The sequence below is a fragment of the Oreochromis aureus genome, linkage group 6 (genome assembly GCF_013358895.1).
Source record: "Oreochromis aureus strain Israel breed Guangdong linkage group 6, ZZ_aureus, whole genome shotgun sequence".
In the NCBI taxonomy this organism is placed as follows: Eukaryota; Metazoa; Chordata; class Actinopteri; order Cichliformes; family Cichlidae; genus Oreochromis; species Oreochromis aureus.
Window position 1 is genome coordinate 43,160,232 of NC_052947.1, and position 21,096 is coordinate 43,181,327.

The following is a 21,096-nucleotide window of genomic DNA, read 5'->3' on the forward strand; positions in this document are numbered from 1 at the left end:
TGAAGATGTTACTCCTTCCTCAGGCGAGGGCATACTGAAGAGCTGTGTTTGAAGCTCCTATTTATACTCTCTCCTCTGATCCCGCCTCCTTTGGCTTTTTTCGGCTTTCTTTTAAATTTCTTTTCAGCTTTTTGCTTTTTCCAATTCCGCCAGACTTTTTGGCTCTAATCTTTCCCTTTCTTCTTCCTCTCTTCATTTTCAGTCTTTTCCTCTTTTCCTTTGACTTTTCCCTTTTCATCATCCTTTTCTTCCCTTCTCTTGACCTCTGCCCTTTACCCTTCCTTTTGGCCTACATCTGTCCCTTTCTCTTCCAATTGTTTAGGCTACTATGAATGCCGACTTGGCTTTCTGAAACTCTCAACCCTGCTTGGGAGGACTCAACCCTACTTGGGGAGTAAATAATTTAGAAAGGCGATGTGACTGTGGGTTAGGCTTTAGGTTTCAGCTTAGGGTTAGGATTACTTGGGCTTCAGAGCTAGTACTGGGTTAAGGTTTAAGATTTAATTTCCAAAAATGAAGTGGGAGTGGGACTTTCCAAAATTGTAAAATTGTTAGGGCCAGATTAGATCAGGGGTAGGTAAAATAGGGCTAAATTCAATTAGGGTTTAATTAATTTTAGATAAACAAATTGGTTAGGGTTAGGATTATGATTTGGGTAGGGCATAGATGCAGATTGAGCTTTAGCTAGGAGTGAGACCCAAAGACCAACCGGAGCGAGGCGCTGGCTGGTTAGGGTTGAAGAAAAGAACCTGCCCCTCCCGAAGGAGGAACAGAGCGTGCACGGGCCATCGACCCCGATGGTCCGCAGCCTCACATCCCTCTACCTCCATAATTGTTTTTAATTTTCCAGGTAAGTATTTCTTTTGCAGGTTTTTCCTTTTAGGTAAGTATTTTTTACTTTTTTTACAGGTAAGTATTTCTTTTTACAGGTTGTGCTTTTTCGTATCCGTAACTTTGGCTGAATTCCAATAAAGACTTTTAATTCCAATTTGTTTTCTTTGTTTTTTGTTCAAATTTAGTTTTCAGTAATCTCCAATTTGAGTTAGGTTAGGGGAATGGAAACTCCTCCCTGCACGAGGAGGGCAGGAGTAGGTGCACGCTCCGCACCATGACCCTTCCCGAGACCCGTCACGTTGTCGCCATCCCATCTACCGCATCCGGCAATCCCCAGGTCCGAATTGAGGTAAGTACCGTCCTTTTCTTTTTCAGGTTCAGGTAAGTACCAAATTATGTTGAATTTTGCCGAATTTGTGTTTTATTTGTCCTGTTTTTTAGGTTTTTAACTGTTTTTTAATAAAATTTGTCTTTGCTCAATGAATTTAGTCTCTGTGTCGTTTTTAATTCCAATTTTTAGGCTTTTAAACTGTTTTTATCCATAAATTATCCAATTTTTAGGTTGTAGATTTATGATAGTCCAAGTTTTGGTTTTAAATTTTAGGCCAGTAAATGAATATGGAAATGAAAAAAACATCAAAGGAAATCCCCGAAAATAACAAACTAAAATAACAAACTAAAACAACAAACAAAAACACTTTTTAGTGCTGACGCATGGCTGTAGCTACGTTTCGGCTGGATTGTGCCTTCTTCAGGCTGTGCACATGCGTCGCTGGCCAAATTAAAATGAAGAGACTCTTCTCTGCCCCTCCTTTTATAGGTTCTGTGGCTCCTCCCTACAGCAGCTGAAAGTGCCGTATAAGCGTGACTTTGCTTTTTTCTTTTTCCGTTTTCTGTTTTTGTTTTTATTTTCTGGCTTTTTCTTTTTCTCGCTGCTTCCTTTTACTTAATCCTTTGCTTCCCTTCTGTCCTTCTCTCCTCTCCTACCTTCTTGCCTTCTTCCTTTGTCTCCTAATCCCTGCATCCTTTCCTTTTGCCTTATAGTCCCTCCTTACTCTTCTCCCCTCCATTGACTTTCCTTTTGCAGTCCCTGTTTACTGGCCTATATTTATCTTTCTTTGGCTTTATTTCTTTGTCTTTGTGGCCCATCTATAATTTTCCCTCTCTTGGGTTTCTATTTTCCCTCTCTTGGGGTATCATCATCCGCAACTGGGGATGGAATTGGGGTTACTGCACAAAGGGGTCAGCATTGGGGTTGGGGTTAAGGTCAGGTCAGGGGAGGTTAGGGGTTAGGTTGGCTGGGGTTAGGGGTTAGGGGTTAGGGTTAGGGTTAGGGTTGGGGGTTAGGGTTGGGGGTTAGGGTAGGGAATTGATTCCTCTCCACGAGGGTAGAAGGAAGGTGCTTGGGCCATCCCACGGAGAACCCCGATCCCTGCCTGGGTTGTCAAGGAAGAGGCGCTGGCGCCGCCTTCCGAAGCGAACCACTTGCCACTCGTCCGCCATGACGAGTGGTTTAATTTGTTTTTTTAAATTTAAATGAAATGAAAACAATTGTTTTCAAACAACTAAAAGAGAGCCCAAAGGCTTAAAAATCCCTTAAAATAAAATACCGTAAATTCGGGTTCCAAACAACTAAAAGAGAGCCGAAGGCTTAAAAATCCCTTAAAAGAAAAACCGTGTGTTCGGTTGTTTAGTATAAACAAAAATAAAAATCTGCAAACAACTAAAAGAGAGCACAGGGGCTTAAAATCCCTAAAAACAAAAAACCGTGTGTTCGGTTGTAGAAAAAAAAAAATCAAACGTGCCTCAGGCAACGTTTCGACCCTAAAAGGTCTTCCTCAGGCCTGTGAGGCACGAAAGAAAATAAAACAAACTCAAATCCAAGCGCTCAAAACAATGGCTGGCTGCTGGAGATGTGCACTGTTCGGCTGTCAAGAGCAGAATGAGCTCTCTCCCTGCCTGCCCTCCTTTTATACCCTCTGGTCTGTACTGTGTTTTCTATTGTCCAATTTATAAATGATGTTTTGTGTTCCTGTTTTCTTCCAAAATTTTAGGGTTTTAACATATTTAACATGAATTGAAAAAATAATTATGAGATTTATTATATTTATTGTTTGTATTTATTTATATAAAAATAGTTTTAGGTTTAGTTATTTATTTTATATAGCATGAATTGAAAAAAGTATTTATTATCTTTATTATATTTATTTGTTTATCAAAAAAAGTTTTTAAAGTATTTATTTATTTATGTATTTATTCCAAATTAGGGGTTAAACAGAAAGCCAATTTGGGGTGGTAGGGGAAGGGGAAAGGTTAAGGTTAGGGGAAGGGATCATGGGTGGGGTTAGGGTTAGGGGAAGGAAAGGGTTGGGGTTAGGGAAAGGGTGGGAGGGATAGGAAGTGAAGGGAAAGGGAAGGAGGGGTTAGGGTTAGGAAAAGGGTTAGGGTTAGGGGTAGAAACAGGCCACCAGCAAGCTGGGAAGCCTGACATGCACGGGCCATCGATGGGGCTGGGTGGTGGTGTCCCTGCCCTGGTTCAAAAATTACCCATTTCTAGGGTTTAGTGCACTTCATTGGGCCCTCGTGACGTTTCGGCGTAGTTTCGCCTTCCTCAGGCTGGCCCAATGTGTTTCTGTTTGTCTTCTGTTCTGCCTCTCTTGGCTTTTTTATACTGTTAGTTGACTCCTCCCTCTTTTAGGTTTTCTATTTGTGCTTTTCAAAATTCTTTCTTAGTTTCTAACTTTTCTTAGTTTCTTACTTGTTTTTCTTACTTTTCTTAGTTTCTTACTTGTTTTTCTTACTTTTCTTAGTTTCTTACTTTTCTTAGTTTCTTCTTACTTGTTTTCTTTGTTCCTTTCTCTATTTCTCTTGTTTTTCTCTTTGTCTTATTTGTTTTTCTTTCTTTACATTTCTCTTTGTTTCATGGCACCCCCTACTTGGTTTTTGACATCCCGTCCTGTTTTGTGTCTCTGTTTCTCTTAGTTATTTTTCTATTTTTCTTCTCTTGTCTTTAAGTTCTCTGTTTGTTTTATGGCACCCCTGCTTGGTTTATTGACATATCCGTCCTTTGTTATTCATTTTTCTGTTCTTTGTTTTTCTCACTTTTTGTCCTCTTTGTCTTTTGTCTTATACTTGTCTTTCTGTCTTTCTCTTTTCTGACATTCTTGTCTTTCTGTGTTCTTTAGTTTTCTTAGGGACCTCCCTGGTTAGGGTTAGGGTTTGAGTAGTGGGCAGGGGCACCCCAACCCCACGAGGCACTGGCTGGTTAGGTGTGGGTAAGAAACAGGCCACCAGCAAGCTGGGAAGCCTGACATGCACGGGCCATCGATGGGGCTGGGTGGTGGTGTCCCTGCCCTGGTTCAAAAAATTACCCATTTCTAGGGTTTAGTGCACTTCATTGGGCCTTCGCGACGTTTGGCGTAGTTTCGCCTTCCTCAGGCTGGCCCAATGTGTTTCTGTTTGTCTTCTGTTCTGCCTCTCTTGGCTTTTATACTGTTAGTTGACTCCTCCCTCTCTTTTAGGTTTTCTATTTGTGCTTTTCAAAAATTCTTTCTTAGTTTCTAACTTTTCTTAGTTTCTTACTTGTTTTTCTTACTTTTCTTAGTTTCTTACTTGTTTTTCTTACTTTTCTTAGTTTCTTACTTTTCTTAGTTTCTTCTTACTTGTTTTTCTTTGTTCCTTTCTCTATTTCTCTTTGTTTTTCTCTTTGTCTTATTTGTTTTTCTTTCTTTACATTTCTCTTTGTTTCATGGCACCCCTACTTGGTTTTTGACATCCCGTCCTGTTTTGTGTCTCTGTTTCTCTTAGTTATTTTTCTATTTTTCTTCTCTTGTCTTTAAGTTCTCTGTTTGTTTTATGGCACCCCCTGCTTGGTTTATTGACATATCCGTCCTTTGTTATTCATTTTTCTGTTCTTTTTTTTTTCTCACTTTTTGTCCTCTTTGTCTTTTGTCTTATACTTGTCTTTCTGTCTTTCTCTTTTCTGACATTCTTGTCTTTCTGTGTTCTTTAGTTTTTCTTAGGGACCTCCCTGGTTAGGGTTAGGGTTTGAGTAGTGGGCAGGGCACCCCAACCCCACGAGGCACTGGCTGGTTAGGTGTGGGTAAGAAACAGGCCACCAGCAAGCTGGGAAGCCTGACATGCACGGGCCATCGATGGGGCTGGGTGGTGGTGTCCCTGCCCTGGTTCAAAAAAAATTACCCATTTCTAGGGTTTAGTGCACTTCATTGGGCCTTCGCGACGTTTCGGCGTAGTTTCGCCTTCCTCAGGCTGGCCCAATGTGTTTCTGTTTGTCTTCTGTTCTGCCTCTCTTGGCTTTTATACTGTTAGTTGACTCCTCCCTCTTTTAGGTTTTCTATTTGTGCTTTTCAAAAATTCTTTCTTAGTTTCTAACTTTTCTTAGTTTCTTACTTGTTTTTCTTACTTTTCTTAGTTTCTTACTTGTTTTTCTTACTTTTCTTAGTTTCTTACTTTTCTTAGTTTCTTCTTACTTGTTTTTCTTTGTTCCTTTCTCTATTTCTCTTGTTTTTCTCTTTGTCTTATTTGTTTTCTTTCTTTACATTTCTCTTTGTTTCATGGCACCCCCTACTTGGTTTTTGACATCCCGTCCTGTTTTGTGTCTCTGTTTCTCTTAGTTATTTTTCTATTTTTCTTCTCTTGTCTTTAAGTTCTCTGTTTGTTTTATGGCACCCCTGCTTGGTTTATTGACATATCCGTCCTTTGTTATTCATTTTCTGTTCTTTGTTTTTCTCACTTTTTGTCCTCTTTGTCTTTTGTCTTATACTTGTCTTTCTGTCTTTCTCTTTTCTGACATTCTTGTCTTTCTGTGTTCTTTAGTTTTTCTTAGGGACCTCCCTGGTTAGGGTTAGGGTTTGAGTAGTGGGCAGGGGCACCCCCAACCCCACGAGGCACTGGCTGGTTAGGTGTGGGTAAGAAACAGGCCACCAGCAAGCTGGGAAGCCTGACATGCGCAGGCCATCGATGGGGCTGGGTGGTGGTGTCCCTGCCCTGGTTCAAAAATTACCCATTTCTAGGGTTTAGTGCACTTCATTGGGCCTTCGCGACGTTTCGAGGCGTAGTTTCGCCTTCCTCAGGCTGGCCCAATGTGTTTCTGTTTGTCTTCTGTTCTGCCTCTCTTGGCTTTTATACTGTTAGTTGACTCCTCCCTCTTTTAGGTTTTCTATTTGTGCTTTTCAAAATTCTTTCTTAGTTTCTAACTTTTCTTAGTTTCTTACTTGTTTTTCTTACTTTTCTTAGTTTCTTACTTGTTTTTCTTACTTTTCTTAGTTTCTTACTTTTCTTAGTTTCTTCTTACTTGTTTTTCTTTGTTCCTTTCTCTATTTCTCTTGTTTTTCTCTTTGTCTTATTGTTTTTTTCTTTCTTTACATTTCTCTTTGTTTCATGGCACCCCCTACTTGGTTTTTGACATCCCGTCCTGTTTTGTGTCTCTGTTTCTCTTAGTTATTTTTCTATTTTTCTTCTCTTGTCTTTAAGTTCTCTGTTTGTTTTATGGCACCCCTGCTTGGTTTATTGACATATCCGTCCTTTGTTATTCATTTTTCTGTTCTTTGTTTTTCTCACTTTTTGTCCTCTTTGTCTTTTGTCTTATACTTGTCTTTCTGTCTTTCTCTTTTCTGACATTCTTGTCTTTCTGTGTTCTTTAGTTTTTCTTAGGGACCTCCCTGGTTAGGGTTAGGGTTTGAGTAGTGGGCAGGGGCACCCCAACCCCACGAGGCACTGGCTGGTTAGGTGTGGGTAGAAACAGGCCACCAGCAAGCTGGGAAGCCTGACATGCACGGGCCATCGATGGGGCTGGGTGGTGGTGTCCCTGCCCTGGTTCAAAAAATTACCCATTTCTAGGGTTTAGTGCACTTCATTGGGCCTTCGCGACGTTTTCGGCGTAGTTTCGCCTTCCTCAGGCTGGCCCAATGTGTTTCTGTTTGTCTTCTGTTCTGCCTCTCTTGGCTTTTATACTGTTAGTTGACTCCTCCCTCTTTTAGGTTTTCTATTTGTGCTTTTCAAAATTCTTTCTTAGTTTCTAACTTTTCTTAGTTTCTTACTTGTTTTTCTTACTTTTCTTAGTTTCTTACTTGTTTTTCTTACTTTTCTTAGTTTCTTACTTTTCTTAGTTTCTTCTTACTTGTTTTCTTTGTTCCTTTCTCTATTTCTCTTGTTTTTCTCTTTGTCTTATTTGTTTTCTTTCTTTACATTTCTCTTTGTTTCATGGCAACCCCTACTTGGTTTTTTGACATCCCGTCCTGTTTTGTGTCTCTGTTTCTCTTAGTTATTTTTCTATTTTTCTTCTCTTGTCTTTAAGTTCTCTGTTTGTTTTATGGCACCCCTGCTTGGTTTATTGACATATCCGTCCTTTGTTATTCATTTTTCTGTTCTTTGTTTTTCTCACTTTTTGTCCTCTTTGTCTTTTGTCTTATACTTGTCTTTCTGTCTTTCTCTTTTCTGACATTCTTGTCTTTCTGTGTTCTTTAGTTTTTCTTAGGGACCTCCTGGTTAGGGTTAGGGTTTGAGTAGTGGGCAGGGCACCCCAACCCCACGAGGCACTGGCTGGTTAGGTGTGGGTAAGAAACAGGCCACCAGCAAGCTGGGAAGCCTGACATGCGGGCCATCGATGGGGCTGGGTGGTGGTGTCCCTGCCCTGGTTCAAAAATTACCCATTTCTAGGGTTTAGTGCACTTCATTGGGCCTTCGCGACGTTTTGGCGTAGTTTCGCCTTCCTCAGGCTGGCCCAATGTGTTTCTGTTTGTCTTCTGTTCTGCCTCTCTTGGCTTTTATACTGTTAGTTGACTCCTCCCTCTTTTAGGTTTTCTATTTGTGCTTTTCAAAATTCTTTCTTAGTTTCTAACTTTTCTTAGTTTCTTACTTGTTTTTCTTACTTTTCTTAGTTTCTTACTTGTTTTTCTTACTTTTCTTAGTTTCTTACTTTTCTTAGTTTCTTCTTACTTGTTTTCTTTGTTCCTTTCTCTATTTCTCTTGTTTTTCTCTTTGTCTTATTTGTTTTCTTCTTTACATTTCTCTTTGTTTCATGGCACCCCCTACTTGGTTTTTGACATCCCGTCCTGTTTTGTGTCTCTGTTTCTCTTAGTTATTTTTCTATTTTTCTTCTCTTGTCTTTAAGTTCTCTGTTTGTTTTATGGCACCCCTGCTTGGTTTATTGACATATCCGTCCTTTGTTATTCATTTTTCTGTTCTTTGTTTTTCTCACTTTTTGTCCTCTTTGTCTTTTGTCTTATACTTGTCTTTCTGTCTTTCTCTTTTCTGACATTCTTGTCTTTCTGTGTTCTTTAGTTTTTCTTAGGGACCTCCCTGGTTAGGGTTAGGGTTTGAGTAGTGGGCAGGGGCACCCCAACCCCACGAGGCACTGGCTGGTTAGGTGTGGGTAAGAAACAGGCCACCAGCAAGCTGGGAAGCCTGACATGCACGGGCCATCGATGGGGCTGGGTGGTGGTGTCCCTGCCCTGGTTCAAAAAATTACCCATTTCTAGGGTTTAGTGCACTCATTGGGCCTTCGCGACGTTTCGGGCGTAGTTTCGCCTTCCTCAGGCTGGCCCAATGTGTTTCTGTTTGTCTTCTGTTCTGCCTCTCTTGGCTTTTATACTGTTAGTTGACTCCTCCCTCTTTTAGGTTTTCTATTTGTGCTTTTCAAAAATTCTTTCTTAGTTTCTAACTTTTCTTAGTTTCTTACTTGTTTTTCTTACTTTTCTTAGTTTCTTACTTGTTTTTCTTACTTTTCTTAGTTTCTTACTTTTCTTAGTTTCTTCTTACTTGTTTTTCTTTGTTCCTTTCTCTATTTCTCTTGTTTTTCTCTTTGTCTTATTTGTTTTTCTTTCTTTACATTTCTCTTTGTTTCATGGCACCCCCTACTTGGTTTTTGACATCCCGTCCTGTTTTGTGTCTCTGTTTCTCTTAGTTATTTTTCTATTTTTCTTCTCTTGTCTTTAAGTTCTCTGTTTGTTTTTATGGCACCCCTGCTTGGTTTATTGACATATCCGTCCTTTGTTGTTATTCATTTTCTGTTCTTTGTTTTTCTCACTTTTTGTCCTCTTTGTCTTTTGTCTTATACTTGTCTTTCTGTCTTTCTCTTTTCTGACATTCTTGTCTTTCTGTGTTCTTTAGTTTTTCTTAGGGACCTCCCTGGTTAGGGTTAGGGTTTGAGTAGTGGGCAGGGCACCCCAACCCCACGAGGCACTGGCTGGTTGGGTGTGGGTAAGAAACAGGCCACCAGCAAGCTGGGAAGCCTGACATGCACGGGCCATCGATGGGGCTGGGTGGTGGTGTCCCTGCCCTGGTTCAAAAAATTACCCATTTCTAGGGTTTAGTGCACTTCATTGGGCCTTCGCGACGTTTGGCGTAGTTTCGCCTTCCTCAGGCTGGCCCAATGTGTTTCTGTTTGTCTTCTGTTCTGCCTCTCTTGGCTTTTATACTGTTAGTTGACTCCTCCCTCTTTTAGGTTTTCTATTTGTGCTTTTCAAAAATTCTTTCTTAGTTTCTAACTTTCTTAGTTTCTTACTTGTTTTTCTTACTTTTCTTAGTTTCTTACTTGTTTTTCTTACTTTTCTTAGTTTCTTACTTTTCTTAGTTTCTTCTTACTTGTTTTTCTTTGTTCCTTTCTCTATTTCTCTTGTTTTTCTCTTTGTCTTATTTGTTTTTCTTTCTTTACATTTCTCTTTGTTTCATGGCCCCTACCCTACTTTTTTGACATCCCGTCCTGTTTTGTGTCTCTGTTTCTCTTAGTTATTTTTCTATTTTTCTTCTCTTGTCTTTAAGTTCTCTGTTTGTTTTATGGCACCCCTGCTTGGTTTATTGACATATCCGTCCTTTGTTATTCATTTTTCTGTTCTTTGTTTTTCTCACTTTTTGTCCTCTTTGTCTTTTGTCTTATACTTGTCTTTCTGTCTTTCTCTTTTCTGACATTCTTGTCTTTCTGTGTTCTTTAGTTTTTCTTAGGGACCTCCCTGGTTAGGGTTAGGGTTTGAGTAGTGGGCAGGGGCACCCCAACCCCACGAGGCACTGGCTGGTTAGGTGTGGGTAAGAAACAGGCCACCAGCAAGCTGGGAAGCCTGACATGCACGGGCCATCGATGGGGCTGGGTGGTGGTGTCCCTGCCCTGGTTCAAAAATTACCCATTTCTAGGGTTTAGTGCACTTCATTGGGCCTTGGCGACGTTTGGCGTAGTTTCGCCTTCCTCAGGCTGGCCCAATGTGTTTCTGTTTGTCTTCTGTTCTGCCTCTCTTGGCTTTTATACTGTTAGTTGACTCCTCCCTCTTTTAGGTTTTCTATTTGTGCTTTTCAAAAATTCTTTCTTAGTTTCTAACTTTTCTTAGTTTCTTACTTGTTTTTCTTACTTTTCTTAGTTTCTTACTTGTTTTTCTTACTTTTCTTAGTTTCTTACTTTTCTTAGTTTCTTCTTACTTGTTTTTCTTTGTTCCTTTCTCTATTTCTCTTGTTTTTCTCTTTGTCTTATTTGTTTTTTCTTTCTTTACATTTCTCTTTGTTTCATGGCACCCCTACTTGGTTTTTGACATCCCGTCCTGTTTTGTGTCTCTGTTTCTCTTAGTTATTTTTCTATTTTTCTTCTCTTGTCTTTAAGTTCTCTGTTTGTTTTATGGCACCCCCTGCTTGGTTTATTGACATATCCGTCCTTTGTTATTCATTTTCTGTTCTTTGTTTTTCTCACTTTTTGTCCTCTTTGTCTTTTGTCTTATACTTGTCTTTCTGTCTTTCTCTTTTCTGACATTCTTGTCTTTCTGTGTTCTTTAGTTTTTCTTAGGGACCTCCCTGGTTAGGGGTTAGGGTTTGAGTAGTGGGCAGGGGCACCCCAACCCCACGAGGCACTGGCTGGTTAGGTGTGGGTAAGAAACAGGCCACCAGCAAGCTGGGAAGCCTGACATGCACGGGCCATCGATGGGGCTGGGTGGTGGTGTCCCTGCCCTGGTTCAAAAATTACCCATTTCTAGGGTTTAGTGCACTTCATTGGGCCTTCGCGACGTTTCGGGCGTGTTTTCGCCTTCCTCAGGCTGGCCCAATGTGTTTCTGTTTGTCTTCTGTTCTGCCTCTCTTGGCTTTTATACTGTTAGTTGACTCCTCCCTCTTTTAGGTTTTCTATTTGTGCTTTTCAAAAATTCTTTCTTAGTTTCTAACTTTTCTTAGTTTCTTACTTGTTTTTCTTACTTTTCTTAGTTTCTTACTTGTTTTCTTACTTTTCTTAGTTTCTTACTTTTCTTAGTTTCTTCTTACTTGTTTTTCTTTGTTCCTTTCTCTATTTCTCTTGTTTTTCTCTTTGTCTTATTTGTTTTTCTTTCTTTACATTTCTCTTTGTTTCATGGCACCCCCTACTTGGTTTTTGACATCCCGTCCTGTTTTGTGTCTCTGTTTCTCTTAGTTATTTTTCTATTTTTCTTCTCTTGTCTTTAAGTTCTCTGTTTGTTTTATGGCACCCCTGCTTGGTTTATTGACATATCCGTCCTTTGTTATTCATTTTTCTGTTCTTTGTTTTTCTCACTTTTTGTCCTCTTTGTCTTTTGTCTTATACTTGTCTTTCTGTCTTTCTCTTTTCTGACATTCTTGTCTTTCTGTGTTCTTTAGTTTTTTCTTAGGGACCTCCCTGGTTAGGGTTAGGGTTTGAGTAGTGGGCAGGGGCACCCCAACCCCACGAGGCACTGGCTGGTTAGGTGTGGGTAAGAAACAGGCCACCAGCAAGCTGGGAAGCCTGACATGCACGGGCCATCGATGGGGCTGGGTGGTGGTGTCCCTGCCCTGGTTCAAAAAATTACCCATTTCTAGGGTTTAGTGCACTTCATTGGGCCTTCGCGACGTTTCGGCGTAGTTTCGCCTTCCTCAGGCTGGCCCAATGTGTTTCTGTTTGTCTTCTGTTCTGCCTCTCTTGGCTTTTATACTGTTAGTTGACTCCTCCCTCTTTTAGGTTTTCTATTTGTGCTTTTCAAAAATTCTTTCTTAGTTTCTAACTTTTCTTAGTTTCTTACTTGTTTTTCTTACTTTTCTTAGTTTCTTACTTGTTTTCTTACTTTTCTTAGTTTCTTACTTTTCTTAGTTTCTTCTTACTTGTTTTCTTTGTTCCTTTCTCTATTTCTCTTGTTTTTCTCTTTGTCTTATTTGTTTTCTTTCTTTACATTTCTCTTTGTTTCATGGCACCCCCTACTTGGTTTTTGACATCCCGTCCTGTTTTGTGTCTCTGTTTCTCTTAGTTATTTTTCTATTTTTCTTCTCTTGTCTTTAAGTTCTCTGTTTGTTTTATGGCACCCCTGCTTGGTTTATTGACATATCCGTCCTTTGTTATTCATTTTTCTGTTCTTTGTTTTTCTCACTTTTGTCCTCTTTGTCTTTTGTCTTATACTTGTCTTTCTGTCTTTCTCTTTTCTGACATTCTTGTCTTTCTGTGTTCTTTAGTTTTCTTAGGGACCTCCTGGTTAGGGTTAGGGTTTGAGTAGTGGGCAGGGGCACCCCAACCCCACGAGGCACTGGCTGGTTAGGTGTGGGTAAGAAACAGGCCACCAGCAAGCTGGGAAGCCTGACATGCACGGGCCATCGATGGGGCTGGGTGGTGGTGTCCCTGCCCTGGTTCAAAAATTACCCATTTCTAGGGTTTAGTGCACTTCATTGGGCCTTCGCGACGTTTCGGCGTAGTTTCGCCTTCCTCAGGCTGGCCCAATGTGTTTCTGTTTGTCTTCTGTTCTGCCTCTCTTGGCTTTTATACTGTTAGTTGACTCCTCCCTCTTTTAGGTTTTCTATTTGTGCTTTTCAAAAATTCTTTCTTAGTTTCTAACTTTTCTTAGTTTCTTACTTGTTTTTCTTACTTTTCTTAGTTTCTTACTTGTTTTTCTTACTTTTCTTAGTTTCTTACTTTTCTTAGTTTCTTCTTACTTGTTTTTCTTTGTTCCTTTCTCTATTTCTCTTGTTTTTCTCTTTGTCTTATTTGTTTTTCTTTCTTTACATTTCTCTTTGTTTCATGGCACCCCTACTTGGTTTTTGACATCCCGTCCTGTTTTGTGTCTCTGTTTCTCTTAGTTATTTTTCTATTTTTTTCTTCTCTTGTCTTTAAGTTCTCTGTTTGTTTTATGGCACCCCTGCTTGGTTTATTGACATATCCGTCCTTTGTTATTCATTTTTCTGTTCTTTGTTTTTCTCACTTTTTGTCCTCTTTGTCTTTTGTCTTATACTTGTCTTTCTGTCTTTCTCTTTTCTGACATTCTTGTCTTTCTGTGTTCTTTAGTTTTTCTTAGGGACCTCCCTGGTTAGGGTTAGGGTTTGAGTAGTGGGCAGGGGCACCCCAACCCCACGAGGCACTGGCTGGTTAGGTGTGGGTAAGAAACAGGCCACCAGCAAGCTGGGAAGCCTGACATGCACGGGCCATCGATGGGGCTGGGTGGTGGTGTCCCTGCCCTGGTTCAAAAAATTACCCATTTCTAGGGTTTAGTGCACTTCATTGGGCCTTCGCGACGTTTCGGGCGTAGTTTCGCCTTCCTCAGGCTGGCCCAATGTGTTTCTGTTTGTCTTCTGTTCTGCCTCTCTTGGCTTTTATACTGTTAGTTGACTCCTCCCTCTTTTAGGTTTTCTATTTGTGCTTTTCAAAAATTCTTTCTTAGTTTCTAACTTTTCTTAGTTTCTTACTTGTTTTTCTTACTTTTCTTAGTTTCTTACTTGTTTTTCTTACTTTTCTTAGTTTCTTACTTTTCTTAGTTTCTTCTTACTTGTTTTTCTTTGTTCCTTTCTCTATTTCTCTTGTTTTCTCTTTGTCTTATTTGTTTTTCTTTCTTTACATTTCTCTTTGTTTCATGGCACCCCCTACTTGGGTTTTTGACATCCCGTCCTGTTTTGTGTCTCTGTTTCTCTTAGTTATTTTTCTATTTTTCTTCTCTTGTCTTTAAGTTCTCTGTTTGTTTTATGGCACCCCTGCTTGGTTTATTGACATATCCGTCCTTTGTTATTCATTTTTCTGTTCTTTGTTTTTCTCACTTTTTGTCCTCTTTGTCTTTTGTCTTATACTTGTCTTTCTGTCTTTCTCTTTTCTGACATTCTTGTCTTTCTGTGTTCTTTAGTTTTTCTTAGGGACCTCCCTGGTTAGGGGTTAGGGTTTGAGTAGTGGGCAGGGGCACCCCAACCCCACGAGGCACTGGCTGGTTAGGTGTGGGTAAGAAACAGGCCACCAGCAAGCTGGGAAGCCTGACATGCACGGGCCATCGATGGGGCTGGGTGGTGGTGTCCCTGCCCTGGTTCAAAAATTACCCATTTCTAGGGTTTAGTGCACTTCATTGGGCCTTCGCGACGTTTCGGCGTAGTTTCGCCTTCCTCAGGCTGGCCCAATGTGTTTCTGTTTGTCTTCTGTTCTGCCTCTCTTGGCTTTTATACTGTTAGTTGACTCCTCCCTCTTTTAGGTTTTCTATTTGTGCTTTTCAAAAATTCTTTCTTAGTTTCTAACTTTTCTTAGTTTCTTACTTGTTTTTCTTACTTTTCTTAGTTTCTTACTTGTTTTTCTTACTTTTCTTAGTTTCTTACTTTTCTTAGTTTCTTCTTACTTGTTTTTCTTTGTTCCTTTCTCTATTTCTCTTGTTTTCTCTTTGTCTTATTTGTTTTCTTTCTTTACATTTCTCTTTGTTTCATGGCACCCCCTACTTGGTTTTTGACATCCCGTCCTGTTTTGTGTCTCTGTTTCTCTTAGTTATTTTTCTATTTTTCTTCTCTTGTCTTTAAGTTCTCTGTTTGTTTTATGGCACCCCTGCTTGGTTTATTGACATATCCGTCCTTTGTTATTCATTTTTCTGTTCTTTGTTTTTCTCACTTTTTGTCCTCTTTGTCTTTTTGTCTTATACTTGTCTTTCTGTCTTTCTCTTTTCTGACATTCTTGTCTTTCTGTGTTCTTTAGTTTTTCTTAGGGACCTCCCTGGTTAGGGTTAGGGTTTGAGTAGTGGGCAGGGGCACCCCAACCCCACGAGGCACTGGCTGGTTAGGTGTGGGTAAGAAACAGGCCACCAGCAAGCTGGGAAGCCTGACATGCACGGGCCATCGATGGGGCTGGGTGGTGGTGTCCCTGCCCTGGTTCAAAAATTACCCATTTCTAGGGTTTAGTGCACTTCATTGGGCCTTCGCGACGTTTCGGCGTAGTTTCGCCTTCCTCAGGCTGGCCCAATGTGTTTCTGTTTGTCTTCTGTTCTGCCTCTCTTGGCTTTTATACTGTTAGTTGACTCCTCCCTCTTTTAGGTTTTCTATTTGTGCTTTTCAAAAATTCTTTCTTAGTTTCTAACTTTTCTTAGTTTCTTACTTGTTTTTCTTACTTTTCTTAGTTTCTTACTTGTTTTTCTTACTTTTCTTAGTTTCTTACTTTTCTTAGTTTCTTCTTACTTGTTTTCTTTGTTCCTTTCTCTATTTCTCTTGTTTTTCTCTTTGTCTTATTTGTTTTCTTTCTTTACATTTCTCTTTGTTTCATGGCACCCCCTACTTGGTTTTTGACATCCCGTCCTGTTTTGTGTCTCTGTTTCTCTTAGTTATTTTTCTATTTTTCTTCTCTTGTCTTTAAGTTCTCTGTTTGTTTTTATGGCACCCCTGCTTGGTTTATTGACATATCCGTCCTTTGTTATTCATTTTTCTGTTCTTTGTTTTCTCACTTTTTGTCCTCTTTGTCTTTTGTCTTATACTTGTCTTTCTGTCTTTCTCTTTTCTGACATTCTTGTCTTTCTGTGTTCTTTAGTTTTCTTAGGGACCTCCCTGGTTAGGGTTAGGGTTTGAGTAGTGGGCAGGGGCACCCCAACCCCACGAGGCACTGGCTGGTTAGGTGTGGGTAAGAAACAGGCCACCAGCAAGCTGGGAAGCCTGACATGCACAGGCCATCGATGGGGCTGGGTGGTGGTGTCCCTGCCCTGGTTCAAAAATTACCCATTTCTAGGGTTTAGTGCACTTCATTGGGCCTTTCGGCGTTTCGGCGTAGTTTCGCCTTCCTCAGGCTGGCCCAATGTGTTTCTGTTTGTCTTCTGTTCTGCCTCTCTTGGCTTTTTATACTGTTAGTTGACTCCTCCCTCTTTTAGGTTTTCTATTTGTGCTTTTCAAAAATTCTTTCTTAGTTTCTAACTTTTCTTAGTTTCTTACTTGTTTTTCTTACTTTTCTTAGTTTCTTACTTGTTTTTCTTACTTTTCTTAGTTTCTTACTTTTCTTAGTTTCTTCTTACTTGTTTTTCTTTGTTCCTTTCTCTATTTCTCTTGTTTTTCTCTTTGTCTTATTTGTTTTCTTTCTTTACATTTCTCTTTGTTTCATGGCACCCCCTACTTGGTTTTTGACATCCCGTCCTGTTTTGTGTCTCTGTTTCTCTTAGTTATTTTTCTATTTTTCTTCTCTTGTCTTTAAGTTCTCTGTTTGTTTTTATGGCACCCCTGCTTGGTTTATTGACATATCCGTCCTTTGTTATTCATTTTCTGTTCTTTGTTTTTCTCACTTTTTGTCCTCTTTGTCTTTTGTCTTATACTTGTCTTTCTGTCTTTCTCTTTTCTGACATTCTTGTCTTTCTGTGTTCTTTAGTTTTTCTTAGGGACCTCCCTGGTTAGGGTTAGGGTTTGAGTAGTGGGCAGGGGCACCCCAACCCCACGAGGCACTGGCTGGTTAGGTGTGGGTAAGAAACAGGCCACCAGCAAGCTGGGAAGCCTGACATGCACGGGCCATCGATGGGGCTGGGTGGTGGTGTCCCTGCCCTGGTTCAAAAAATTACCCATTTCTAGGGTTTAGTGCACTTCATTGGGCCTTCGCGACGTTTTGGCGTAGTTTCGCCTTCCTCAGGCTGGCCCAATGTGTTTCTGTTTGTCTTCTGTTCTGCCTCTCTTGGCTTTTATACTGTTAGTTGACTCCTCCCTCTTTTAGGTTTTCTATTTGTGCTTTTCAAAAATTCTTTCTTAGTTTCTAACTTTTCTTAGTTTCTTACTTGTTTTTCTTACTTTTCTTAGTTTCTTACTTGTTTTTCTTACTTTTCTTAGTTTCTTACTTTTCTTAGTTTCTTCTTACTTGTTTCTTTGTTCCTTTCTCTATTTCTCTTGTTTTCTCTTTGTCTTATTTGTTTTCTTTCTTTACATTTCTCTTTGTTTCATGGCACCCCTACTTGGTTTTTTGACATCCCGTCCTGTTTTGTGTCTCTGTTTCTCTTAGTTATTTTTCTATTTTTCTTCTCTTGTCTTTAAGTTCTCTGTTTGTTTTATGGCACCCCTGCTTGGTTTATTGACATATCCGTCCTTTGTTATTCATTTTTCTGTTCTTTGTTTTTCTCACTTTTTGTCCTCTTTGTCTTTTGTCTTATACTTGTCTTTCTGTCTTTCTCTTTTCTGACATTCTTGTCTTTCTGTGTTCTTTAGTTTTTCTTAGGGACCTCCCTGGTTGGGGTTAGGGTTTGAGTAGTGGGCAGGGCACCCCAACCCCACGAGGCACTGGCTGGTTAGGTGTGGGTAAGAAACAGGCCACCAGCAAGCTGGGAAGCCTGACATGCACGGGCCATCGATGGGGCTGGGTGGTGGTGTGTCCCTGCCCTGGTTCAAAAAATTACCCATTTCTAGGGTTTAGTGCACTTCATTGGGCCTTGTGACGTTTCGGCGTAGTTTCGCCTTCCTCAGGCTGGCCCAATGTGTTTCTGTTTGTCTTCTGTTCTGCCTCTCTTGGCTTTTATACTGTTAGTTGACTCCTCCCTCTTTTAGGTTTTCTATTTGTGCTTTTCAAAAATTCTTTCTTAGTTTCTAACTTTTCTTAGTTTCTTACTTGTTTTCTTACTTTTCTTAGTTTCTTACTTGTTTTTCTTACTTTTCTTAGTTTCTTACTTTTCTTAGTTTCTTCTTACTTGTTTTTCTTTGTTCCTTTCTCTATTTCTCTTGTTTTTCTCTTTGTCTTATTTGTTTTTCTTTCTTTACATTTCTCTTTGTTTCATGGCACCCCTACTTGGTTTTTTTGACATCCCGTCCTGTTTTGTGTCTCTGTTTCTCTTAGTTATTTTTCTATTTTTCTTCTCTTGTCTTTAAGTTCTCTGTTTGTTTTTATGGCACCCCTGCTTGGTTTATTGACATATCCGTCCTTTGTTATTCATTTTCTGTTCTTTGTTTTTCTCACTTTTTGTCCTCTTTGTCTTTTGTCTTATACTTGTCTTTCTGTCTTTCTCTTTTCTGACATTCTTGTCTTTCTGTGTTCTTTAGTTTTTCTTAGGGACCTCCCTGGTTAGGGTTAGGGTTTGAGTAGTGGGCAGGGGCACCCCCAACCCACGAGGCACTGGCTGGTTAGGTGTGGGTAAGAAACAGGCCACCAGCAAGCTGGGAAGCCTGACATGCACGGGCCATTGATGGGGCTGGGTGGTGGTGTCCCTGCCCTGGTTCAAAAATTACCCATTTCTAGGGTTTAGTGCACTTCATTGGGCCTTCGCGACGTTTGGCGTAGTTTCGCCTTCCTCAGGCTGGCCCAATGTGTTTCTGTTTGTCTTCTGTTCTGCCTCTCTTGGCTTTTATACTGTTAGTTGACTCCTCCCTCTTTTAGGTTTTCTATTTGTGCTTTTCAAAAATTCTTTCTTAGTTTCTAACTTTTCTTAGTTTCTTACTTGTTTTTCTTACTTTTCTTAGTTTCTTACTTGTTTTCTTACTTTTCTTAGTTTCTTACTTTTCTTAGTTTCTTCTTACTTGTTTTCTTTGTTCCTTTCTCTATTTCTCTTGTTTTTCTCTTTGTCTTATTTGTTTTTCTTTCTTTACATTTCTCTTTGTTTCATGGCACCCCCTACTTGGTTTTTGACATCCCGTCCTGTTTTGTGTCTCTGTTTCTCTTAGTTATTTTTCTATTTTTCTTCTCTTGTCTTTAAGTTCTCTGTTTGTTTTATGGCACCCCTGCTTGGTTTATTGACATATCCGTCCTTTGTTATTCATTTTTTCTGTTCTTTGTTTTTCTCACTTTTGTCCTCTTTGTCTTTTGTCTTATACTTGTCTTTCTGTCTTTCTCTTTTCTGACATTCTTGTCTTTCTGTGTTCTTTAGTTTTCTTAGGGACCTCCTGGTTAGGGTTAGGGTTTGAGTAGTGGGCAGGGGCACCCCAACCCCACGAGGCACTGGCTGGTTAGGTGTGGGTAAGAAACAGGCCACCAGCAAGCTGGGAAGCCTGACATGCACGGGCCATCGATGGGGCTGGGTGGTGGTGTCCCTGCCCTGGTTCAAAAATTACCCATTTCTAGGGTTTAGTGCACTTCATTGGGCCTTCGCGACGTTTCGGCGTAGTTTCGCCTTCCTCAGGCTGGCCCAATGTGTTTCTGTTTGTCTTCTGTTCTGCCTCTCTTGGCTTTTATACTGTTAGTTGACTCCTCCCTCTTTTAGGTTTTCTATTTGTGCTTTTCAAAAATTCTTTCTTAGTTTCTAACTTTTCTTAGTTTCTTACTTGTTTTTCTTACTTTTCTTAGTTTCTTACTTGTTTTTCTTACTTTTCTTAGTTTCTTACTTTTCTTAGTTTCTTCTTACTTGTTTTTCTTTGTTCCTTTCTCTATTTCTCTTGTTTTTCTCTTTGTCTTATTGTTTTTTCTTTCTTTACATTTCTCTTTGTTTCATGGCACCCCTACTTGGTTTTTGACATCCCGTCCTGTTTTGTGTCTCTGTTTCTCTTAGTTATTTTTCTATTTTTCTTCTCTTGTCTTTAAGTTCTCTGTTTGTTTTATGGCACCCCTGCTTGGTTTATTGACATATCCGTCCTTTGTTATTCATTTTTCTGTTCTTTGTTTTCTCACTTTTTGTCCTCTTTGTCTTTTGTCTTATACTTGTCTTTCTGTCTTTCTCTTTTCTGACATTCTTGTCTTTCTGTGTTCTTTAGTTTTTCTTAGGGACCTCCCTGGTTAGGGTTAGGGTTTGAGTAGTGGGCAGGGCACCCCAACCCCACGAGGCACTGGCTGGTTAGGTGTGGGTAAGAAACAGGCCACCAGCAAGCTGGGAAGCCTGACATGCACGGGCCATCGATGGGGCTGGGTGGTGGTGTCCCTGCCCTGGTTCAAAATTACCCATTTCTAGGGTTTAGTGCACTTCATTGGGCCTTCGCGACGTTTGGGCGTAGTTTCGCCTTCCTCAGGCTGGCCCAATGTGTTTCTGTTTGTCTTCTGTTCTGCCTCTCTTGGCTTTTATACTGTTAGTTGACTCCTCCCTCTTTTAGGTTTTCTATTTGTGCTTTCAAAAATTCTTTCTTAGTTTCTAACTTTTCTTAGTTTCTTACTTGTTTTTCTTACTTTTCTTAGTTTCTTACTTGTTTTTCTTACTTTTCTTAGTTTCTTACTTTTCTTAGTTTCTTCTTACTTGTTTTTCTTTGTTCCTTTCTCTATTTCTCTTGTTTTCTCTTTGTCTTATTTGTTTTCTTTCTTTACATTTCTCTTTGTTTCATGGCACCCCCTACTTGGTTTTTGACATCCCGTCCTGTTTTGTGTCTCTGTTTCTCTTAGTTATTTTTCTATTTTTCTTCTCTTGTCTTTAAGTTCTCTGTTTGTTTTATGGCACCCCTGCTTGGTTTATTGACATATCCGTCCTTTGTTATTCATTTTCTGTTCTTTTGTTTTTCTCACTTTTTGTCCTCTTTGTCTTTTGTCTTATACTTGTCTTTCTGTCTTTCTCTTTTCTGACATTCTTGTCTTTCTGTGTTCTTTAGTTTTCTTAGGGACCTCCCTGGTTAGGGTTAGGGTTTGAGTAGTGGGCAGGGCACCCCAACCCCACGAGGCACTGGCTGGTTAGGTGTGGGTAAGAAACAGGCCACCAGCAAGCTGGGAAGCCTGACATGCACGGGCCATCGATGGGGCTGGGTGGTGGTGTCCCTGCCCTGGTTCAAAAAATTACCCATTTCTAGGGTTTAGTGCACTTCATTGGGCCTTCGCGACGTTTCGGGCGTAGTTTCGCCTTCCTCAGGCTGGCCCAATGTGTTTCTGTTTGTCTTCTGTTCTGCCTCTCTTGGCTTTTATACTGTTAGTTGACTCCTCCCTCTTTTAGGTTTTCTATTTGTGCTTTTCAAAATTCTTTCTTAGTTTCTAACTTTTCTTAGTTTCTTACTTGTTTTTCTTACTTTTCTTAGTTTCTTACTTGTTTTCTTACTTTTCTTAGTTTCTTACTTTTCTTAGTTTCTTCTTACTTGTTTTCTTTGTTCCTTTCTCTATTTCTCTTGTTTTCTCTTTGTCTTATTTGTTTTCTTTCTTTACATTTCTCTTTGTTTCATGGCACCCCCCCTACTTGGTTTTTTGACATCCCGTCCTGTTTTGTGTCTCTGTTTCTCTTA